Genomic DNA, 26,048 nt, shown 5'->3' with positions numbered 1-26,048 from the left:
TCATATAAAAAACTGAATTTTTAACCCCTCGCCATTATTTCAAGTTGTGTTCCCTGTTAGAGCTGCAGGATGGGAAAAACTTGACTTAAGCAGGAAAAAGATAATTGCAAAAATACATTCCAAGAATTGGCTATGACAGGAGGCAGAAATTTTTGTTTTACCAAGTAAAGAAGGGGTTTTTTTTTGTTATGTGGGGTTTTTTTTCAATTGCTTTACCTTGTACCCTCCAGTCACAGTATATAACCAGCCACCATAAATGAACCTGTTCTTTACATCTCTGGGTGTTCTCAGGGCTTTTTAGTATTTTGTATATTTAGAGTCTTTATGTATTTTATATATCAAAGTAAAGTATTTATTCATATTGTTAAGTTCTTTAGGTAGTATATTTATATTTCACTAATCTCTTATATTTCTATTTTGCTTAATTTTTATATTTATAAGGTTATTGCATGCATAAATAACTCTAACATGGCATTCTTGTCATCTGAAACAAATCAGTTCTCCATCAATAACTGTTCCACCAGCTTTTCTTTGGACTAAACAAAACTTCCCAAACTGGAAGTGTGATGCTTAAATAGGGTCTGCAGCTGAAATTCAGCCTAATCCTCTCTCCTTGCTGGAATATTTAGAGCTGATTTCAAAGAACTGCAGCTCAGGTTAAATCTTCATTTTTTTTATTGGCCTCCCCATTCCTCAAAATCCTTAATTAAAACCTACTGAAGTAATTAACAAAATGAGGCAAGAACAACCTCTGGTTGGAATAGGATGTTGAACAAGTGGTGAGTTCAGCATGGAAATCATGATAATAACGAGGTTTTCCTCCAGTCTAGAATAATAAGAAAAGTGCATTCCAATAAAAGTCTAGCCAAAATATAGAGCTTTAATAAGGGATTTGTGGAAAACAAACCCCAGAGTTAATGGGAACTAAGAACAGAGGCAAAAGAGATGATTATTTAGTCTGTCCTTCCACGATTTTCCCCAGAGATTGCTGAGATCTGGAGGAAGTTATCACAGCAGTGCAACTTCACTGATTTGTTCCTAAGGTTTTGTTTTCCTCTCTCAGGAACTCTCTGAAACTCTGAATCTCAGATCTTTATTAAAGCATAACACAAAGCCTGAAAAGAAATTAAAGCCAAACAGATTATTTTTTTTTTCCTTCGCTGGGATTTTATTTTCTTCATTTCTTATTTTGTTATTTGGTTTACTGTGAAACTCTATGAGCTGTTTCATTTCTACTTAAAGTTTTGAGCCACACAGAAGCTTGGATTGGATTTCCCCTCCTTCTAGCAATTTTCTGTCTTATTATTCTTCCTTCAGCTGGCCTGGTTTTCCCACTAAGTGAAGTGTGACACTGTTTAGGACCAATGATGCCAAATTTACAGGTTACTCCCTCTTTTATATTCTATTTTCTGCCCCAGGGCAAGCTGTATCATTTATCTGTTATTAAAGTAGGTGCACTGATAGTTGTAAACAGCAGCAAGACACACAACAGGCAGGATATATTTGTGAAACTTCAGCTGATTGTGGAGCCTTTTAACTTTTGCCACTTTGCACCTGGGAGTTACCAATTTGAGAAGACACAGCTCCTGGTTGTGTCTGAGTGCTGATTAAGAAATGATTCCAGTGATCAGCCACCTCTGAGAAACTTAGAAATTACTTTAAAGGCTTGCACTCATTATTAGTGATGAAAGGAGGTACATCCTGCATATATAAATTAAATTTCTGAATCCCTAACTGATTCTCTATTTGCATAAACTTAAATATCTTCGAGTTCAGAAGCAACAACTCAGTTTGCACTCGCTGGAGTTCAAGCCATAAATTTATGGCTTGGAAGTGATCTAAGTTAGAAGGGTGCTATTAAGTGTAGGGGCAAAAATCAGTGAGGCGAAGAAATCTTTCTGCCAAATACTGACTGATTTCAGCTCCCACTAAAGGAGATATTTTTTGTCTGTAATTCTCCTCATCATGCAACAACAGCTGTGCCTTAATTTTCACAGGATGCTCACAGAAACTCAAGTAATCATTTAAGATATGTACACATTGGAATGTAAATACTCTGCTGGTTTGTTCCTCTTCTTGTTTATGCAATTAGAGTATCAGGCTGGCCAGCAAGTTTTGACAGAGAATTACACGTGTTCTTTTCATACATAAACCTCATGTCCTAAGCAAATATTTTGGTAATCATTTTATCAGATTTTAAATCATAAGAACTTTGGAAACTCATTCTTAGGTATGCCCTTTATTACTTCATGTGTCCTTCCTTGAAAACTGCTATGGATTATGCAGATCAAAATAAGAATATAGAGCAACTATTTAATAACCAATATTTTATTTAAACCTTAATGGTGAAAGACCAAACCTAAACTGCAGTTACAGAGAACAGGAGAAGGGAAAAATAGAGGGCACACACTGCTGAACCATAAGAAACTTAGACTAGTGAATAGATGCAAAGTATGTGCTCAGATAAGTCAACTTTATCTCTTAATATAGCAGGAAATTAATATTATGGGAGAGTGGTTTGGGATTTTGTTTGGGTTTTACTGGCCTGGCCGTGCCCAGTCTCAGATGGATTCATGCAAGTCCTGACATTAGAATTGAAATCACAATTTCAACAATCAGAGTAGCAAAACAATGGTGTAATAAGTGTATATTTTGAACAAACAGTTTTGGAAGGATTGTGATTTAAATAATATCAGAATCATGGAATCGTGGAGTGGTCTGGGTTGGAAGGGACCTTAAAGCCCACCCAGTGCCACCCCTGCCATGGGCAGGGACACCTCCCACCAGCCCAGGGTGCTCCAAGCCCTGTCCAGCCTGGCCTTGGATGCAGCCTGGGCTTCACTATATTAAGCTGGGAAAGTAACTTCCAATTATTTGCTAAGTTACACTTTTCTCAAAACTCAGGAATGTCAAGCACATCATGAATTACAACTGTTAATTTTCCTGTGGAATGTTTTATACAGCAAGAGTTCCCAAGAACATCTGTGTCTTAATAACAAGCTTGAAGACATTAATAATATTATATCAGCACCTCTAAATCACTTGCTATCTAAGGACTGAACTGTAGTTTAACAGCCTAGGGCAAAGTCATGGACCATTAAAATGTTCTCAGAGATGTTTAATTATTCATTAGCATTAACTCACACCAATTGTTCTATCAAAACACTAAGTTTTTCATGTAAATGCTGGAATTTCTGTTCATTTCACTATTGTAATGTATATTTGGAAATGTAATGAGTTTTTGACATTTAAGTCTGAAAATATTCTGAAGCAAAAATGTAATACATTGTTAAAACCTGTTAAAACAGTGAGTTTTTTCATCCTTCTGGCAGTTCCCAGAACGATGATCTCAAAGTTTTTCCTGCAGAATAGTCTCTACATATTGCTATGACAGAAGCAGGAATACCCCTATCATTATGTTTTATTCCAGGTATCACGGGAAAACGAGTTTCTTTCCTTTGCTCACATCTCCTGTCATATTCTCTATGCTCCTTTTAGAATGTGACCAGTCTCTTGTCAGGTCTTTTCTATTTTGTCCCCAAACTGGTAATCTTTCCAACCTTTCTGAAGCAATTGTTGTTTTCCCCCACAGTGTATCATTGATCTACTTGACATTTTCCTATTGTCTCTTACAATTCAATGGATTCTGCCTTTTTCCTCATGCTCTACTTTTCATGAATTCAGATTTATTTTTCTTTACTGAGTACTACAACTTGTTTTATAAACTTCCCTCAGAGTCACACTGTCTTCCATGACATGTTTATTGTGTTCTCCCTCTGTTTACCTGGTTTGTCATGATTTTTAGTGCTAGATTTTGTATTAACTCCTGTATAGGAGAAACTCCATGGTCATCATCTATTGCTTTAGGCACAGGCACGAGACAAGAAAGATACTAAACCATGTTATATAAAAAACCAAATCAACCAACCAACCAACCAACCAAACCTGAGAAGAATGACCCTGGGGTTTTTTTTTATTATTATTATTATTATTATTATTATTATTATTATTATTATTATTATTATTATTATTATTATTATTATTATTATTATATTAATTTTATTATTATTGTTGTTGTTGTTTGTTGTTGGTTTGTTGTTGTTGTTCTTATTGTTCTTATTGTTCTTATTGTTGTTATTATTATTATAATATTAATTTTATTATTATTGTTGTTGTTTGTTGTTGGTTTGTTATTGTTGTTCTTATTGTTATTGTTATTATTGTTATTATTATTGTTGTTATTATAATTATTATTATATTAATTTTATTATTATTGTTGTTGTTTGTTGTTGGTTTGTTGTTATTATTATTATTATTATTATTATATTGATTTTATTATTATTGTTGTTGTTGTTTGTTGTTGGTTTGTTGTTGTTGTTCTTATTGTTCTTATTGTTCTTATTATTGTTGTTATTATTATTATTATATTAATTTTATTATTATTGTTGTTGTTTGTTGTTGGTTTGTTGTTGTTGTTCTTATTGTTCTTATTGTTATTATTATTGTTGTTATTATAATTATTATTATATTAATTTTATTATTGTTGTTGTTGTTGTTTGTTGTTGGTTTGTTGTTGTTGTTCTTATTGTTGTTATTGTTATAATTATTGTTGTTGTTATTATTATTATTATTATTATTATTATTATTATTATTATTATTATTATTATTATTATTAATTTTTAAATCCTATTTGTTTTTTTAAACCAAAATAAAGCAGCTTCTGTGACAGATGTGCAGATGTGAATTATACCCATGGATTGTGTGCTGATGTAATTGAGAGGGAATAAACAGAAATACAGAAAAATCACACTCAGAAGGTTTTCCACTATTTTGCTTATGTTTCCTCTCAGCCTTCTTGTACTCTGTTTTCCCCAGAACCAAGATCAAAACTCTCTTTTCACAGGATTAATAACTTAAATTCAAAACTTCAAATGTCCCAACCCCAAAGGGAATATTGACCAGCAAACACCATCCATCAAGGAAGAGGCTGTTTGCTCCCTGCTGGCTGTTCTGCAAGGACCTTTAGGCTTCCTATTCATTACACATGAACTGAAGTCCACCAAGACTTGGATTCACAACAGGATATCCCAAAAGCTGCCTGAAATTTCTGGTATGGAAAAGCTGCCAGAAATTCAGGCAGAATTCCCTCAATAAATCAGAAATCCCACTCTCACAAGTAGGTACAAAACATGACAACAAAACATGATTGAAAAATGGGGGTTTCATAATTTTTCGTTTGTTTATTTTAAGGAATTCTCTTTTCCTAACTAAAAAGAGCATGGGAAAAATTTCAGGATTCTGTGTCCCCTGGTCTAGCTAACAATCTCTGACAGAATTATTAACATTATAATACCCTACTGTAGTTAGGTTGGAGCAGGAACACGATGACATCTTCTACACATGATGGATTCCACAAACACGGAGTAAAAAAATCCCCAAACCCAAGAAACAGCCACAACCCAACCAAAACAGGTGTTTGGGGGAATGACTGGAAAACCTAAGAATAAATATCTGGTGCTACAACGAAAAAGCAAAAGGGCTCTACTGGATAAAGACAGAAAAACAAAATTAGAAAGTTTTAAGAAAAGTAGGTTTTAGGTTTTCTAACTGCTGTCTAGGTCTTTATTGCCAAGTGTCCATCTGATACCAAGTACCAATTATCTCTCTAGTTAAAGGAAGAAGTTACATTCCAAAATATCTGGGCAGGTGCTTTTTTTTGGTTTCAGCAGATTTATTTTTTCACACTGTAAATGTGAGCTAAATATGGGTATGAACTAAAGTCTATCACTCCCATTGATATTCAAAGCACAGTTTATTACAAATACAGCTCCCTGGTAAATGGATATTAATGTCTTTTGCCTTCCAAGGCACTGTTAAAACCTCCTGGAAAACATCAAGCTCTATGTTACACATTCATTAACAGAGTTTGACTCTTCTCAATCACTGTGTTCCAGATGTTATTTGAGCTTCTTCCCCATGTTGCTCTTAGCTATTATGCCCCATCTTAAATTTTTCCTACAGAAATCCAGCTAGTTTTTTTATATAATTCATTAGAGTGTCCCAAAGGACTTGGCCCTTTTCCAGGCCTTTGTTTTGCTTCTATACTTTCAGTGAAAGAAATAAAAAGGGGAAAATTTAGGCTGGGAGAATGCCAAGAGTAGCCCATTCAATCAAAATCATGTCTTGGTGCAGAGAACATTAGTCAGTCATATCCACATTCTATCTAAATAATTAACTTGTAACACAGAAAATCTAAATTATTGGAATGTCCTTGAATTGGTCAAAGGGCTTGCTGCTCATATTGACTGGAATATGTTTCCTTATCACACTGATGGGAAAAAACCTCCTATTTATAAAACTCTTATTTTAAAAAATTCTAATGATACTGCACCAAAATCACAAATGTAAGTCCCGCTCTCAGTAATTCTGTATGCAGTGCAGTAAGGAAAGCTGACATGAGCTCCATCTTTCCAATACACAAATTGCAAAGGCCCTGATCCAGGCCGAGATTTCCCTCATTGTAGTTTCCAGCCCTAAAGCAGTCCAGGTTTCCCCCCATTCCAGTTTCTGTCTGTGATCCAGTCCGGGTTTTCCCCCATTCCAATTTATGGCCATGATCCGGTCCAGGTTTTCCCCCATTCCAGTTTCCGTCTGTGATCCAGTCCGGGTTTTCCTCCATTCCAGTTTATGGCCATGATCCGGTCCAGGTTTTCCCCCATTCCAGTTTCCGTCTGTGATCCAGTCCGGGTTTTCCTCCATTCCAGTTTATGGCCATAATCTGGCACAGGTTTTCCCTCATTCCAGTTTCCAGCCCTGATCTGGTTTGGGTTATCCTCCATTCCACTTTCCGGTCGTGATCCGGTCCGGGTTTTCCCCTATTCCAGTTTCTGTCTGTGATCCTGTCCGGGTTTTCCCCCATTCCAATTTCTGTCCGTGATCCTGTCCGGGTTTTCCCCCATTCCAGTTTCCAGTCATGATCCTGTCCGGGTTTTCCCCCATTCCAGTTTCCAGTTGTGATCCTGTCCGGGTTATCCTCCATTCCAGTTTCCAGTCATGATCCTGTCCGGATTTTCCCCCATTCCAGTTTCTGTCCGCGATCCTGTCCGGGTTTTCCCCCATTCCAGTTTCCAGTCATGATCCTGTCCGGGTTTTCCCCCATTCCAGTTTCCAGTCATGATCCTGTCCGGGTTTTCCCCCATTCCAGTTTCCAGTCGTGATCCTGTCCGGGTTTTCCCCCATTCCAGTTTCTGTCCGCGATCCTGTCCGGGTTTTCCCCCATTCCAGTTTCTGTCCGCGATCCTGTCCGGGTTTTCCCCCATTCCATTTTTCGGCTTTGATCCGGTCCAGGATTTCCCCTCTTCCATTTTCCAGCCCTGGGAGGTCTCAAACTGAAGTTGTACAAGCTAGAGGAAAACATTAGTTTTTTTATCTAAAACATTTTCAATTTCAGGATGTAAAATTTAGCCAAAACATTGTGACAAGTCTCCAAGTCAACAAGAGCCTTACAACAGATTTGTCTAAGCCCTGACCATAACCTTACAGAACTGAGGGCCTTTCAGTCAAAATCCTTTAAGAACATATTGTCTGGAATAATAAATTTTATATGAACTCAAGCTTTTTGCCACATACAACAGAAAATAAAGAAGATTTATGCCCTGCTCTGCAGCAGAGAGAATGCAAAGATGTGGTCAACCCTGTCCTTGCTGTTCTGGCTTTCAGGTTGAATTGCAGTTGAATTCTTCCTTCCAGATCTAATTTCCATCACTCAGCAATCTTCTGAGTGCTCATGAATGATTCCCATTCCTTGCTGGGCTTTGGGAACTCCTTTCCATTGCCCCTAAGGCCTGGATGACACTTGATGGCAATATGATACCATCTCTGCTCATAGAATCCCAGAATCCCAGAATCATTAAGATTGGAATCGACCTCCAAGATTATCAAGTCCAATCTTTGACTGAACACCATCATGTCAACTAAACCCGAGCACTATGTCCAGTCATGTCTTAAACACTTCACCACTCCACCACTTTTCCTGCAATTTTTCATGCTCTGTTGCTCCTCCACCAGATCCAATCATCCTACTTGACAGAACGTAACACAAACCTAATCACAAAACAAAGGCTAGATATACAGTCCATCAAAATTTATCATTTTTTGTTACACATAAGAAAACAACATTATGTAAATGAAGCAGATTTTTTTTCCTCCTGTCATTCCTTTTCACCTGCCCTTAACAAATGCACAACTCTGTGGCCGAAGGCGGGAGGGAAACTCCCATGGACCAGAGAACCCCAGGCTAGAGCAGAGGTAGTAGAGGTTCTTTCTTAAAGGCATTTACAGCACAATGGGTATGTAATCCCCTGAAGAATTTCCTCTCCCAGGCAGTTAAAAATCTTAATGTAAAGTAATCTCAAAGGTTAATGATCAATTAGACCTGGGGGCAAATATTAACTAGAGGGTTTGAAGGAATTTGTCCTGTGGGTTTTTCATTTTTTGAGATGCTCCATCAAGCCAAACCTTCAGATTTTCACTGAAGTGCATTACTCATTCAGTGTTTCTCCTCACATATAATTTTGTCCCTGGGGGTAAAAACAAGTGAAGCAGCAGAAATAGATTTCCAACACTCAGAAAAAAATTACATATACTTAAAACATCTCCCTGGGTGATAAATGTATATTTTTCCCTGCAAGAGTTTAGTAAGGATAAAAATGCAAACACCTACAAGTAGTCAGGAGAGCTATGACTGGCAATGTTATTATTTATAACATTTATATGTTATGTTACATATGTTTATATGTTATTATTTATAACCTCATGGGTTATAGCCCAATCCTGAATGAAAACTCCAGTGTGTTTTACACACAACACCCCTTTATCTCTCACCCAGCTTTTGTTCAATGCTTTTTAAACACAAAATAAAACTTTAGTCACTTCAGTTTTTTAGAAAGGCCTTGCCGTCCTGAAAGGACCCCCAGACAGAGGAACAGTCTGTGTGATCTCTGTGCGTTTCCTATATTGGCAACACCTGCTCCCTGAGCTTTCAGAACAAGAGCATGGCTCTGCTGTGCTGAATGCATGGAAAGGATGCACTGAGCTCCATCTTCCTAAGGTGTCCAGGAATACTGGGTTGAATCAGAGAGGATGTAGTCAATGAAGCATAGACTTGTAGAATCATAGAATTGTTTAGGTTGAAAAAGACCTTTGAGTTCATTGAGCACTGCCAAGGCCACCACTGACCCATGTCCCCAGGTGCCACATCCACATGGCTTTGAAATCCTTCCAGGGATGGGGACTCCACCACTGCCCTGGGCAGCTGTGCCAGGGCTCAACAGCCCTTTCCATGATGAAATGTTTCTGAATATCCAGTCCAAACCTCCCCTGGCACAGCTTGAGGCCATTCCCTCTCCTCCTGTCCCTGTGCCCTGGAGCAGAGCCCGACGCTCCCGGCTGCCCCTCCTGGCAGGGATTGCAGAGCCAGAAGGTGCCCCCTGAACCTCCTTTGCTCCAGGCTGAGCCCCCCCAGCTCCCTCAGCCCCTTCTGCTGCTCCAGCAACTTCCCAGCTCCGTTCCCTGCCCTGCACACTCTCCAGCCCCTTAGTGTCTCTTCCAGGAGCGCCCAGAACTGGGCACAGCTCTCAAGGTGTCCCAGCAGTTCCAGCACAGGGACAGGCAGTGCCCTGGGACTGTGACACCCCATGGCTGGCACAGCCCAGAGGCCACTGGCCTCCTGCCCCCCTGGGCACACCCGGGCTCATGTCCAGCTGCTGTCAGCACCCCTAGTCCTTTCCCACCAGGTAGATTTCCAGGTGCTCTGCCCCAGCCTGGAGCACTGATGGGGCTGTGGTGACCCAAGGGCAGGACCCAGCACTTGGCCTCGTTGACTCTCACACAGCACTTTGTTGCCTCTTTGCCCTGGCTAGGAGGTCCACAACAGACTCCCACCTCGCTGTCTGCCTTGCCAGCCTTGCCCCTGATCCTCATCTATTCTTGTCCCAGGAAGAGAGTGAGGAGAAACCCTGATTCTAATGATGGTGAGCCATGTAACTGCTGAGCTCTCAGAGCATCATTAGGTAAGTCCTAACTTCTCTTCCCAAAGCATTAACAAGTTCTATGTTAGGGCTGCAATTTCACTGCACCTTTTTTTTTTTTTAACAGAATGTCCAACAGTGCTTCCATAATCCCACACAGGGTACAACATGAAGAAAATTAGCACTTATTGTAAACCCTGACATAGGGAAGAGGAATTTGACACTAGATGGACATCTGTCAGAAATGCCAATATTTCATTCCTTGCTTGTTGCATTTTTGTGAGAATAGTTGTGGCTACACCAGCATTTTCAGCTAATTTTGAGGAGAGGCTCTGCCACCATGATGGAACTACAAACCTGTTGTGTGAAGCTCAGACTACTTAGGATAAAACTGTAGTATCCAATAGTTCATTGTAGGGAACTGCTCAGCAGGATTTATTTGGAGTTATTTTGGGTAACAGAAGAAGATTCTGTGTTGAGTGTGGAGTTCAGAAGACTAATATGCTTGTTCTTCTCCATGGGTCTCTTAAACTGCCATAAGCACGGGTTATGTATTAGAATAGAAAAAAACCAGCAAATTAGTTCATGCTGAGATCCACACTCAGTGGGGAGGCTGCACCATGGGGATGTCCTTAGAAACATAAAGCACCTTGCAAAACTTCTTGGGAAGGTGTAGTTTTCCTCACTCAGAATCCTGCTGGTTAACTGTTAAACCTCATTGGCTTCGCCTCTGTTTTTCATAAAGCATATTCTTAAGGACATAAACCATCTGAGATTATAAGATATCTAGTTCTCCACATTTGCAGCATCTGCAGCAGAAGTAACCTGATTTATAGTGGGCTGTGGAAAAAGTCTGGAGGGATAACCATAAAAATCCCAGGGTTAGGATGCTCATCTGTTCCCATCCTGGAACTTATTGTAATGCAGTGAAGAACACAATTAATTCAAAAGCCTTTGACTGCTTTCTGTGCACTAGAGGCTTGAGTCTATTAAACCTACATAAGTACTGGTCATTTATTAGGAATGAATTTCAAAATTGTACAAATCCATTTTTTATATAAATAGCAGAAAGCACCAGAGCAGATTAATGACTAAGGAATTGTCTGCCAAATTTCTTATTTAATTAAAACTTTGTCTTTTTCACTCTAAAAATGAGATGAAAACTACCAGAAATTACTTAAAAACTGTTCTCACGTTATGCAAAAACTGTTGGGCCTTATTATGAATGAAGCTTTTCTGGTTTATATGTAAATTAGTTTAAAAGGTAGATTGTGCAATAGAATTTAAGACTCATATTCCATCACCAAAAAAAAAAAAACCCAAACAAACCCAAAACCCAAAAAATGTCCATTCACTGAAATATGCAAGATATATAAATTATTATTACATCTTTAAAATAAGTCATTATTTTATGATTATTTGTTGAGGCCAGACCAGGGTCTCAGTGTTCCAGCAGCTATGGACAGACATCTGAAAATGCAACACTGTCCTAACAATTTGAGCATCTAAACTGATGCATGTTCCATGTTTCAAAGTCAAAGGCACTCAACTGCAACATCAACTATTCAACTACTCATCCTCTACTCACTGCCAAGCCTTGGCAAGTATCTTTAAGGCTCCCCTTCAACATTAAATCCCAGATCTTTAGTTTGATTCATTATAAATGTTTCAAAAAGATCAGGCCTCATTTCTAATGACCTTTCAGTATTTGTTGCATCAGGGAATTATTATCTGCCACCTGTGTTTACCTTCCTGCATCTCCTATGGTTTAATTTCAGTCATTCTGGTGTATCATTCTTGTATATCAAGGAACAACATACAACTGAGAGACTTCATTACACAAAACACTCCAAACTCCTCTGCTCTGAACAGCTACACTTGATGTTGTGATTATCTTGTTTTATTACATCACCTTTCTCTCCATCACCTCTCCCCTATTTTCAGATAATCACCGAGGCTGGAAGAGACCACAGAAGGTCTCTGGTGCAGTTCAGATGAGGTTGCTCAAGGTTTTGTCTAGTCAGGGCTCAAAAACCTCCAAGGATGGAGACAGCAGAGCCTCTCTGTGCAATCTGTTCTGCTCTTTGCCTGTCCTATTTTCAAGCACTGTGCCTCTGAAAAAAGTCCAAAGCTGCTGCTTGCAGGATGCACAGAAGTGGTAACAAACCAGCAGTGGAAGCATTTAAGGGCAAAAGTAATCATGCATACAATTGCCAGATATTTACCTATGAAAATACACAGAGAATCTGTTGAGGATGACTAGAGAGGGAAACAGAATCTCTTTCAATGCCTGTTTTTCCTGCCCTTCCAAAAGTTCACATTTTTATAACAGAGCACGTTCTGAGGATGATTCAGGAGTCCCTAATGGCAAATGGAATGAGAAGTCTGAGATTGGAGGGGGCCACAGTCTAAGAGGTGGCAAACACACCACTCTGCAGAGAAGGGTGTGCATGTCTGCACATCTCCATGTGCACTTCTGGTCATCTGCTCCTGACACACACTGCACACAACAACATACAGCCCCTCTGAGCTGCACAAAGGCAAGGCAAGCCTGTTGGGGAACCCACCCCAACTATTATAACACACATTATGTGACAATTTCAAAAATTCTGCAGCCAAGACAACCTCTGATTGCTGCCTCCTGACATCCCCACTGCATTTTGCCTGCCATTAATCCTCTCTGCAGTTTTGCTTTACTCAAGGGGTTCAGTGACTTCAAAAAATTGATAAAAGATGGTTAAGGCTCCTGTGCCTGTTTGCTCATTCATACATTGGATAATGAGTCAGCACAGATTCAACATGTCTGAAATTCACACAACAAGCAACTAAACTTGCTTGCTGGACCAGAGATATTTCATTATACAGCATCTCTGTGCTAGCAAAGTATTCAGGGATGTGCTGCTGCTGTTTAAGTCAGGATTTTCTGTCCAGGATCAGCTCCACGTATTACTAGTGTTTGGCATAAATCTCACAGTAGTTGGTATCAGAGATACAGAAACATTAATGCAATGACTTTTTTCCTATCACTGAAATATTTTTAAAGAAATAAGCTAATAGCTAAATAATGAATTAAGGTTGCTTGGTAATGAGCCTTAGAAGAATTCCAGTATGAATACATGTAGAAATTCTGAATCTGTTGTCTCAATGCTCTAAAAATACACAATCTGTAAGTTGTGTGTTTTTGTAGTGGGAAAAAAATGAACTGGAGGGAACTTGGAAGCTCAAAGCATTTAAAATTTGTAGATATATATATATATACACTCAATGTAGTAGTATGACATATTTATTTTGATCAGTCTGTTTACTTTCTGTGAGATTTACAGAGACAGCTGGGGTTTGAAAACAAGGTATACAGGAAATAACTGCCTGCTGTAAATTTCACATTAACTATAAATTGCAGTCTTGGAAAATGCAAAACGGAGCCTAAAAGGTGACTGGAGAATTGGTTTGACTTGTCTGTTAAGAATCAATAGTTATGTGGAAACACATCACATTAGAAATACTGAGAAATACACTAGACAGAGCTTGGACTGCAGTATCTGAAACAGCATAATTAATTAATTAGTACCCACTGATGTGTGGAGCAGCTCTAAGCAGTCCCATTCCATTGCATCCCTAATATTGGATATTACAAAAGATGTATAAACCTTCACTGAGATCATAAGCAACAATGTGTGGATGTACTTTTATATGCCAGACAAAACAACTTTGTGCATCACACAGAGGTCTGTTTTTAAAAGAATATACATTTCCTTTCCCCAACCAAAACTAAAAATCTCTATTCAGGCTCACAATTGCAAGGCCACCTACACTCAAGAGCACACAACCTGGTGTCAGGCTCATAGACTTTAGGGAAACTTCTTAAAAAAGCTGGATATCCTGACCTCTAGCCTTCATATCCTGAACTACAGACTTCATGGCTCAGACTCTCAATTCTGTGATTCTCTTCCCCTCCCTTTCTTTAGCACATTCAGCCTGAAGTTACCAAAGACAGTTTCCTAACAGAGTGATTTTAACTGACGAGTCATTTCCCGAGGGAAGGAACAGAAGGCTGGTACTAAAGCTATTGGAAACCAGCCATGGCAAAATCCTGGCACACATAATTTAAGGAAGGCTCCTGCACGGCTCCCAAGGGATCAGTAGGTGTTCTGTGAAATTACTGCACTCTGTGAATAGACATGACACAATTTAGTGCCATTAGCCAAGGGAAAGAGACTTCTGCTTTGGACAGAGAGAGGAATTTAACCCACTCTGGGCTGATTCCAATGGGATGAAGTTCAACAAGGCCAAGTGCAGGTCCTGCCCTTTGGCCACCCCAACCCCCTGCAGCGCTCCAGGCTGGGCACAGAGTGGCTGGAGAGCAGCCAGGCAGAGGGACCTGGGGGGACTGAGGGACAGGAAGCTCAACAGGAGCCACCAGTGTGCCCAGGTGGCCAAGAAGGCCAAGGGGATCCTGTCCTGTACCAAAAATACAGTGACCAGCAGGCCCAGGGCAGTGACCCTTCCCCTGTACTCTGCTTTGGTGAGGCCACACCTTGAGTGTTGTGTTCAGTTCTGGGCCCCTCAGTTCAGAAAGGATATTGAGGTGCTGGAGCGGGTCCAGAGAAGAGCAACAAGGCTGGTGAAGGGACTGGAGCACAAGTGCTGTGGGGAGAGGCTGAGGGAGCTGGGGGTGTTCAGCCTGGAGAAGAGGAGGCTCAGAGGTGACCTCAGCACTGTCTGGAACTACCTGAAGGGAAGTTGTGGCCAGGTGGGGGCTGGTCTCTTCTCCCAGGCACTCAGCAATAGGACAAGGGGGCACGATGGGCTCAAGCTCTGCCAGGGGAAATTTAAGTTGGATATCAGAAAAAAATTTTTTACAGAGAGAGTGCTCAGGCATTGGAATGGCTGCCCAGAGAGGTGGTGGATTCACCATCCCTAGAGATTTTTAAACACAGATTGGCCGTGGCACTGAGTGCCATGATCTGGTAAAGGGACTGGAGTTGGACCAAGGGTTGGACTCAATGATCTCGGAGGTCTTTTCCAACCCAATCGATTCTATGATTCTATGATTCTATGATTATGTCCAAAAGATGTAAAATCCTGTTAATGATCGATTATTACAATGTCTTCTGGCATTCTGGGGCTTCAAGGCTAAAGTTCCATCATGGTGAGGAAGAGACCTGACATGTCTTTTATTTTTTTCTGCAAATTCTTTGCACACACAGATATATACACACACTGGGTACTCTGCATAGATGTACATCATACATACACACACAGAAAACTCAGTTTGCCATGCAGCCTGAATATGAAGCTGATAGGGACTTGTTATTAAATTCTACATCCTGAAAGAATCCTTTTAACCTTTTTCTTGAGGCAAATGATTTGTAAAGATGTCTCAGGGCTGGTGCCTTCCCCTATACCACCTAGTGTATATACTTTGATGTTTTGGCTTGTGCCAGGAGAGAAGACCTGACAAATCCCTTTCATTCCATCTTTAAAGAAACCCAACCCACCTGATTGGCTGCAGTTTATGCTAAAAGGAGGAGGGAAAACTTGTTACATCATTTTGATTTCTGCATTATATCGTTATTAACCACCATCTCAGCTTTCTCTGAAAATATGCATTGGATTGGTTTTGGGAAATCTTGCTTAAAATGTTCATTCCTTTTTTTTTATTTATTTTTTTAAAGACACAAAAGAGAAGAGGTCAGAGTCTAATTAATCCAAGTGACATCCAGGTTGTATGTACCTTTTCAAAAGCAACTATCAGTTTTCCCCAAAATAAGAAGAGAAGAGAAAGAACATTTAATCCTAATGACATCCAAGGTTCAGCAATATTTTTCTGGACTGTGGTACTTAACAGAGATAGATGATGTTATTTTACCTTCTAATGGAAAACTGCAGAAAGATAAAAGGCAATTGGGAAAACAAAATTCTTTTCAGGAAGTGATGAATTTAAGTCTCTCCAAAATGCAGATAATTCTCTTAGTAAGTCCTTAAGAGCAATGATCATGTTTTCTGCTGCACTGACAATGGAAGGTAATCCTAGGAGATTATATTTTAGCAAATCATTAATTACATAGTTCAATATCTTAAACTGTATGGTAAACACAAAAGATGAGCCAAACAACCCAAATCTGTCACTGCTTAGTTGCATTGGAAAGCCAACTTTGTTTTTTTACCCCAGGATAGATTAATGGGTTTTTTTCAGCTGTTTATTCTGAGGTTGTGATATCTGAAATCAATAGCAAGCAGACAAATTTAAGGGTGTTCCAGTGGACTTTTCTGCAGTTCAAGAGCAGTAACAAGAATCTGCATCAAATATGCTCTTACGTGACACGTGTAACACTTCAGCAACATATGAAAAGGAATCAGAGAGTCACAGAATATCCTGATTTGGAGTGACACACAAGGACCATCCAGTCCAACCCCCAGACCTGCACAGACACCCCAACAATCCCACCCTGTGCCCCAGAGCATCATCCAAACACTCCTGGAGCTCTGGCAGCCTTGGGGCTGTGCCCACTGCCCTGGGGAGCCTGGTCAGTGCCCACCACCCTCTGGGGGAAGGACCTTTCTCTGAGATCCAACCCATCCCTGCCCTGGCACAGCTTGAGGCCATTTCAGGAATTGGAAAGTGTATATGCCTTTTTTGATAAGGAGGGTCTACTTGCCCCATCCCAGTGGCACACTGAAGGGTTGATAAGTGGACGAAGATCCGTAAAATGTCACATTTACAGGCATGAACCCAACAGAAAAAATACTAAAAGGGAGACAGCACAAGGACACTAAATATGAAGGTGTGTCATATGTCTCAATGACTTCACTGAGATGATTTGTACAGAAATATAACAAGATGAAATAAGAAATTGGCAGAATGATTTAATATGTCTGATTGGAGGCCAAACAAACCCAGGTGTACTGCTCTACCTGTTTTCTCAAGGTGTGCAATCGTAGGGCTACAGTCTTGTTGGGATCGTGGAGACACGGTAGGATGGCTCCCATGATCAGTACTGCAATGAAGGGAACAGTCTCTTTAGGAATCCCAGGATGGAGAGAGGGGGAAGAGGACTTGCTCTTCATGTGAGAGAGCAGTTGGAGTGCATGGAGCTCTTCCTGGGGGTGGGTGAGGAGCCAACAGAGAGTTTGTGGGTAAGGATTAAAGGAGGACAAGTAAAGGTTTGCTACGGGCTGCTTGGCCAGGAAGAACAAGTAGATGAGAACTTCTATAAACAGATGGGATCAGCCCTGGTCCTCATGGGGATGTTTGACCACCCTCTGGAGGGACAACACAGCAGGGCATAAGCAATCCAGGAGGTTGCTGGAGAGCATCAAAGACAATTTCCTCACCCAAATGGTAGAGGAGACAAGGACACATATTCTCTAGGGCTTCATACTAACCACCAACGAGGACGACTTTCTTCAGATATGAAGGTCAATGGCATCTTGGCTGCAGTGCCCATGAGATGGTAAATGGAAGAATAAACAAAAGGAGAAAGAAGCTTCCCCAAAGGTTGCAGAGCTATTGTGTAAGACATTAAGAGTGCTGATGTCATAGAATCATAGAATCAATTGGGTTGGAAAAGACCTCTGAGATCGTAAAATCCAACCCTTGGTCCAACTCCAGTCCCTTTACCAGATCATGGCACTCAGGGCCACGGCAAAGCTCAGTTGAAAAATCTCCAGGGATGGGGAATCCACCCCCTCTCTGGGCAGCCTATTCCAATCCCTGAGCACTCTCTCTGCAAAGAAGCTTTTTCTGCTCTCCAACTTCAATTTCCCCTGGCAGAGCTTGAGCCCATCGTGCCCCCTTGTCCTATTGCTGAGTGCCTGGGAGAAGAGACCAACCCCCACCTGGCCAGAACTTCCCTTCAGGCAGTTCCAGACAGTGCTGAGGTCACCTCTGAGCCTCCTCTTCTCCAGGCTGAACACCCCCAGCTCCCTCAGCCTCTCCCCACAGCACTTGTGCTCCAGTCCCTTCTCCAGCCTTGTTGCTCTTCTCTATATTGGTGATGATGTTTTCCTGATTTGATTGCTTTGCCCATCCTGCCAATTCCTTGGCAAGTGAAGGCCAGGGTGTTGGCTGACACTGGAACCTATCTTGCCATTCCCATGAAATTGCAGCCCCTTTGGAAGCAGGAAACTCTGCCTGCAGCCAGTTGCCCATTTGATAGTTGACTATTTCTGTAAACAGAAGCAGCAACATGTTCAGCAGTCCCCACAAAGCCAGGTCCATCCCTAGGAAAGGAGCAGCTCCTGCCTTGCATGACCAACATGTGGATTCAATACCATCTTGACAAGGATATTGTCCTCCATTTTCTTGCCATATCCAAGAGCAGAAAGAGAGGGAGCCTCAGATCTGGATGGAAGGATGAGGAAGAGTTCACCCCTGTCCTGCAGATGGGGGTTGCAGACCACAAAAGTGATAAAGACATTGGCAAATGTGTATGGGGACTGAAGGCACGGTAGGGGTAGAACTGGGAGTGCCATCATTTACTCACCTGTGCAGTTAAAGGTGAGGGATCATAAGTTTTAAAATATACTTTATCTTTGGCATCCAATAATTTTTCCACATTTTGGCTGGAAATGAAGCTTTGCCTCCCCCAGCCATTGCCCGTACCCCTGTCTCCTTAGTCCTACTCTCCTGTCCCTGAAATGCAACCAGGGACCTCTCGAAAACTTCCATTACATGTACAAATGCTGTTGTTATATTTTTAAAGGAAAAAGCAGTTTAAGTATGTTAATTTTTGAGCTGTAAAGAGGTTCTTTGCAGCACAGAATAGGTAGATTAAGTCAAAGCTTAAGGAAAACACAGAAATGGCAGAATACATCTTTGATTTCTTTAATCCTCCAGATTGATAATGATAATCAAATACTAGAAATGAAAAAGTACTAAAGAAACCTCAAGAAATTCGATATGCAAACAGACTAGACCTTTTTATAAATCACAAGGAATAAGGCACTAGATGTCTAAATTAGCCAGAGCATCATATAATTCCAGTAAGGCATGGGAGAATTTTAATTTACAGTGTGTCTAAATATGACTGAGAATTCCTGGAAAGCCCTAATGTTTCTGTTATTCTTCAGTTTCCCTTTCAGAAAACCAAATTCTAAAGTTCATACAGAAGATGAGAGCTTGCAAAAATCCAAAGTTTAAAAATAAGCCTTTTTAATTTCTAGTTCTTCACAATTAATTGATGCTTTCAAGCTCTGAATAATTTATAATAATAGCAATCAGAAGCAGCTGAAATGAACTTTTGTGATTAGGCAAATAGTGATATATTGATGGTTCTGTATGTTTATTTGTGGGGTTTTTTTGTAACTGCCAGACTTACACAAAACTTGGGTCTGAGAACCAATTCTCCCCAGAGAAACTGTGGATGTTCCATTCCTAGAAGTGTTCAAGGCCAGGTTGGATGAGGCTTGGAGTAATCTGGTCTAGTGGAAGGTTTTTATAAGCTTAAATGTAACAGGATAATTTGTGAGTTCTGACTCCACCCAGAGCAAAGAGTCAAAACCCTGAGGTGTCATGTCTGGTTCCACCTGGATCTCTACAGGTTTGCTTTGGGAATAGCAAACCCAAACCTCCACACTTTGCTGTGGCCTTGGGTATAGCCCAACTCACATTACCAAACTACCCTCAGCGTTCTCTGTTCTCTTCCTGTTGTTACCATGTCAGGTAGTAAAAAGAAGCAATTTGAGGTCAGCAGCAAACCCCAGATACAGATGAGCAGAAGATCTCTGAAAAATAAGTAGGTATGACTGTTAGATGGGAACCTTGTGTTTCAGTACCTGGCTGTTTTCTGCAGGATTTCAGCGAGGACATGGCAGGCAGAACTGGACTAGAAGCCCAGCAGACCCATTATCCTCCAGCAGTAGACCCTCTGGCCTAAATCAGAGGTGCAGAGTCATCTGTTGCCAGGCTTATTTTGAGGATTCACTGAATCGCCTCAGGGCCTTTTCTCCTTTTAAGAATATATAGAGAGAAGTTCCCTAATCAGTTTCTGCTGCATTTGAGCCACTTAACAGATGCACAGACTGTCCTGGCTCCAGATCTTATCATTAATTCCCCCTCTCCCCTAAAGAGAGGACAAGCACCTTATTTCAGCCTGCATTAGTGACCATGTCACAGTCATTACTTCTCCCAGTTTGTCAGCAGTCCAGATGGTTCCCTTCTGACTTGCTACTCTTCCCATTTAGTTTTGGATGAGTTTCCTTCACTTTTCTAATTCTTAATGAATTATGCTGACAATTGTATATATATGTGAACAAAATAATGCATACGGGAATTAGAGGTAAACCATATGCCAAATTCTGGCTATAATTCTTCAGTACTGCACAGGGGATGATACTCAGTCCCTTCTCCTGCCATTTAATACACTGCCTGATTTACTTTTCTTCACTGTTTGGGATAAAGAAAAAAGCATCTTAAATGGAAGGTGGATAGAGAAAGCAGTTTCAAATTTATGACTTTAAAAGTGTACTATTCACCCTCTAATATGACAGCTGCAAAAGAAAGGAATTAATTTCTCTTTTTGCTCCAGGCAATTTTAGCTCTTGCAGGTGTATTTTCATGTTATAGACTGTATTCTATAAGGTGGCATTCCTTTATGGAACATGGAACATCAAAGCTGGAGTGTGGAATAAGGTCACAAAAAGACAAGATTGATTAAAATCACACCTATGCACTATCAGTAAGAGATGGCAATGATGAGCAGCACTGTCATATTTGGTCTAGAAAAAAATATTTGGCCCTTAGTTCTCTGTGGGAGCTAAAAACTGGTAAATTCAGCTTATGGTAAACTGAAAATAAACCATCTACCCAGCATAAACCACTTGTACTCCTTTAACTGGGCCTATTTGGTTCCTAGAAAATCACTTTTCTGCACAGTATTAAAAACAAATAAAAATCATTAGAGTGGTAGTGCTAATACTTCAGCTCTGAGTCTTTTCCTGATCACAATCCAAAGGGAAAAAAAAACCCTTTGTCAGAGAAAGGAGTGGTAAGGGACACCCTAAAGGGCTGTGGTTCAATATTAGATGGTTCCAGCCCCAAATAATTCCACTTGCTACCTGATGGGTGAATAAAGAGCTGGTTGAGCTCTTGCACTGGGAGGGAGAGGTCACAATTAACAGGAAGGGATAGGAAACCAATTGACCATTTATTCGCTCTTGCATGGACACACACCTGGAATTAGAGGGTTTCCTTAGTCACAATAAAGCTGCAATTCCCTGAATGTTTTTGACATGACTGTTTCTGAATACAACCCTGAAAAAGAACACCAGATCATTTAAAAAAAAAAGTCAAATCTGGATCTAAACTTTCTATCTCAGGTATATTATTAGATTAACAAGTCCATATTTGAAAATTATAAAAACCCCTCAGACTGATCCATCTTAAGTAAAGTAACCCAAACAGGTGACATATTGCACCATTGGTTGATATATTACTAAAAAGCAGCTACGGTTTTCTCAAAGGAAGATTTATACTCAAAGCCACAGAATAGGGAGACATAATAAAGTTTTTAATAGAATTACTGGATGCCTTGTGATTTGGAGTTCTTTAAAGCCACAATGAAAACGGCATTTAAAAATAAATCAATATTCAGCTCTCTGTCATCTTCCATAATCTTTAATATGGCCAATGGAAATAATAAATTATCTAAAAATTTAGAAGTAGAATAGATAATAAAATTTATCTTTGAAGTGCATAAGGGCCTGAGTTGTAAAACCAACATCTACAGTGGGACCTTCATGCAGCTGTTGAAACCTTTGCTAGTTTTAGTTTTATTTCTGAAGTCAAAGTCAGCCACAAAGGCCCCAACCATACAAACCACACAGGCACATCTGAACTGATAAATATGAACATTCTTGGAACTTCAACGTGGCTGATAATCAAAAATTAACTTTTTATTAGACTGAAGTCTGATTTCATCTTGAAGGCACTATTGCAAATTTGTTAGGAGTTTTTGGTCTTGAGCCATTTCTTTCTTAACAGCTCAAAGCTTAATCCAACATTGTCCACTTCCCACAACAATAAGCAAAGGTTAAAAATGTTCAAAAATCTGTGTCCATAGTACAAATTATCACAAAATTGCCTGTGACACTGATCTAATTAGCAGACACAGTGATCATCTTGAGCATATTAATCTGATTTGCCTCACAATTTCACAATCCTTCTAGATTAATCTGATTACAGGTTTGGCTTTTTTTAAATATTCATATCTATTATTTTATGATCATGTGTTGCTAAGCTACATTTGGGGATTTAGTAAACTATTTCTGTTTAGAACAAGATTAACATCTCTGCTGCAACTTACTTTATTAATGTATTTTTGGGGGTTGCGTCAGTCTCATGATCACTGCATGTTTTTGTCTTAGGACTTTTCTCAAAGGAAATGATAGCAAAGATATTGAACTGACTAAATGACTATTTCAGTTCACCATTACCTTGTAAAAATAGTATCTGATAAAATCTGTTTCTTCAATTCAGGTAGAAAATGTAAACCTTTGTAGCAAATCTGAGTGTGAGAGATTGGGGAAATAATTTTAAAAGCATAAATATACTAAAATACCTTTCAGACCAAGGAATTTGTGGACAGTACATTTCAAAGAATTCTTCATGACCTAAGAAAGGGATGAAGTTTTCCAAAGTGCCTGAAGTATTTGGATGAATCATATTCATGGCCCTTCTCTAGTCCCATTTGAACAGGTCCGTATGTCTCTTGTACCAGAGACCCCAGAGCTGGAGGCAGCTCTGCAGGTGGGCTCTCACCTGGGAGGGGCAGAATTTCCCCCTCCCCTGTGCCCACACTGGGAGATCAGCTCAGGACACAGTTGTTTTCTGGGATGTGTGTGCACATAGGGAGTATGTCCAGTTTTTCATCCACCAAGATCTCCTCTTTAAGGCAATGGTTTAATTAATTCATAGAATCATAGAATCAGTTGAGTTGGAAGAGACCTCTCAGATCATCAAGTCCAACTCTTAATCCAACTCGACTTTGATTACAAGATCGTGGCACTCAGTGCCACGTCCAGTCTCATCTTAAAAACCTCCAGGGATGGAGAATCCACCCCCTCTCTGGGCAGCCCATTCCAATGCCTGATTACTCTTTCTGTAAAGCATTTCTTTCTGATATCCAACCTGAACTTCCTCTGGCAGAGCTTAAGCCTGTGCCCTCTTGTCCTACTGCTGGTTGTCTGAGAGAAGAGACCAATCCCCACCTGGCTACAACATCCTTTCAGGGAGTTGTAGAGAGTGATAAGGTCTCCCCTGAGCCTCCTCTTCTCCAGCTCCCTCAGCCTCTCCCCACAGCACTTGTGCTCCAGTCCCTTCTCCAGCCTCGTTGCTCTTCTCTGGCCCTGCTCCAGCCCCTCAATCTCTTTCCTCAACTGAGGGGCCCAGAACTGAACACAACACTCAAGGTGTGGCCTCCCCAGCCCTGGGTTCAGGGGAAGGGTCACTGCCCTGGGCCTGCTGCCACATTGTTCTTGATACAGGCAATTCATTTACTAAAGAACAAAATCACAATCAAAACAAGAGACTTTTGTCATCAGCTGCTGCATTTCCCAGGGGTTGCAGTGCTGGAGGAGTTGATGGAAGCAGCTTTGGCAGGTTACTGAGTTAGCAACAAGCAGCTGCAGTTACCTGTTCTCAGACCTTTGGTGTCTGAGTGACGTGGCCATTGGTATTCCAATATAACCTGGCCAACTGCAGTCTGTCCCTGGGACAGATCTGCACTCAGTCTGTGCTCCAAGAATTAATGTCAGCTCTAACAAGAGACCAAATCAAACATGGACAGCTTCCAGGAAAGCTATTTCCTGTTTCCATATAGTGGGCATTATTTACAGCTCCAACATGTAATACACAATTAGAGGAGTAAATCTATTTATTCACTGAAAGAATAATGAGTGCCAAGTAAATAGGAAAACTTATGGGCAAGAATTATATAAGCATTACTTTTGCTTGGAACATTGTTAGATATTAGCAAACATGTTCTAACCAACTGAAAAATATCCAGAGGCTTAAGTGCTAAATCTGCATAAAACCCAGCTGGTTTCAGTTCCTTCTGTTTTAATTGTATGCTGCTTTCAAAGGATGGAGCCACAGTGGTAGTGGGGTAGAGTGGCCTTTTGTTAACACCACATTTGGGTTCTATGTGCAATTGTTTCATTTCTTCCTTTTATCCAGTTTGCAACCTCATTATTTCTTACCTTAGAAAAAAAATCCTGGAAGAGTTGAGGCTGAGAGGGACCTTGTTGGAGATCATCCAGTCACCTTCAATTAAGCAGGTTGCTCAGGGCCTTGGCCTGAAATAAAATTAAAGGAAATTTAAACTACAAAATTATAAGAATTGTTCTCTTCTTTTCCCCTCTCTCCCCTCCTCTTTTTGGAGGAGCGGCTGAAAACAAGAGATGGTAAATACTGTGAGGTCTGCACATGTGTCTGTACCTATTATTTCTAGATTTTCCTTTCATTCTAAAAGCAGGGAAAAAGCCATCCTACCCAAGGCTGGTAAAGAGCTTCTTTGCAGAATTCAATTTCCTTTGTTTTTTTGGTTTTGTTGGAACTGAATAAACAAATTCAGTTTTATTAAGCTCAACTGCCAACACAGCTGAACTTTATCCTGTCTCTGGGTAAGACTGAAAAGTGTACAAAGGGCTCTTTCAAACCAATCTCTTTACAGCTACCATGTTGTAGGTTTTCCAGTGCAGCTTTCAGATCAGCTAATAAAATAAAAATGCACTGTTGATGCTGAGGAATTCTTCTCCCCACCCTACAACAAGCAACATGTTCATTTGTTGGTCTCTTCTCCCAGGCACTCAGCAATAGGACAAGGGGGCACGATGGGCTCAAGCTCTGCCAGGGGAGGTTTAAGTTGGAGAGCAGAAAAAGCTTCTTTGCAGAGAGAGTGCTCAGGCATTGGAATGGGCTGCCCAGAGAGGGGGTGGATTCCCCATCCCTGGAGGTTTTTCAGCTGAGCTTGGCCGTGGCACTGAGTGCCATGATCTGGTAAAGGGACTGGAGTTGGCCCAAGGGTTGGACTTGATGATCTCTGAGGGTTTTTCCAACCCAATCAATTCTATGATTCTATAATTTACTCTTGACTGAAACAAAGACATTTGGCAAAATAATTCAGGAGCAGATCAGTGTTGTCCATAGAGGAAAGGCCTGAGTCCAGGCAATCAGGTGTCTCAGGTTTTTGCTTGGTGACTGAGAAAGGTAATAATGCCTTTGTTATCAAATACAGCGTTCTCAGCAAGGTCCAGCTTTATTCTATATAGTATTTACATGCTATTTCAGAGAAAAATAACAAGAAAATAGAATATTTATAATTCCTTACCTTTCCTAATCCTCCTCTTCCCTTCTAATTACCATATCTAATTACCATATTTGCCATATCTCAGAACATCATCAAAAAACCAGTCTGAAGATCAAGAGTAATAAAGTTGATTTTGCACCAAGTAGCACACAGTCCATTCATTAGATATAATTTTTAATCCTTTTTCCTGCCAACATTTCTGGTGGTTCCTGCTTAATTTTAACTTTAATAATCAGAGATCCCATAATGACTTTTTTTTACAGTTTAGAGTTACAACTCATCCAAAGAAAATCTACCTGTTGCCCACCAAGGTTTTATTTTGTATCAGATTATGAAAAATAAAAGAACCAAACCACTACCAGAAAAAAAAAAGATTTTTTTTTTAAATCATAAAACTTTCCACTTTATGTAACCTTTAAGAAAATGTTCCCAAAATAGGTTGGTCACCACTAACATATGAGTTCAATGCCAAACTGAGTTCAGTGCCTCTTCTCTGCTTTTTCTCCTCAAACCCAAACCAGCTCTGATTCAAGTGTTCCTACAGCTTTCACTTTTCAATTTACTTAAAAGAAAAGAAAAAAGAAAGTAGATCCTACTCAAGAGGAAAGCCAATTATGTGTTTTGATGGCGAATCTCCACAAATGTTTGCTATTTATAATTTTCACAATTTCTAGAGTTCAGAGTTCAGCACAAAACCCATTAATCAGCCCTT

This window comes from Pithys albifrons, chromosome 10 (genome assembly GCF_047495875.1).
Source record: "Pithys albifrons albifrons isolate INPA30051 chromosome 10, PitAlb_v1, whole genome shotgun sequence".
Taxonomy (NCBI): Eukaryota; Metazoa; Chordata; class Aves; order Passeriformes; family Thamnophilidae; genus Pithys; species Pithys albifrons.
The sequence above is the reverse complement of the archived record's forward strand: the minus strand, read 5'-3'. Positions refer to the sequence as shown.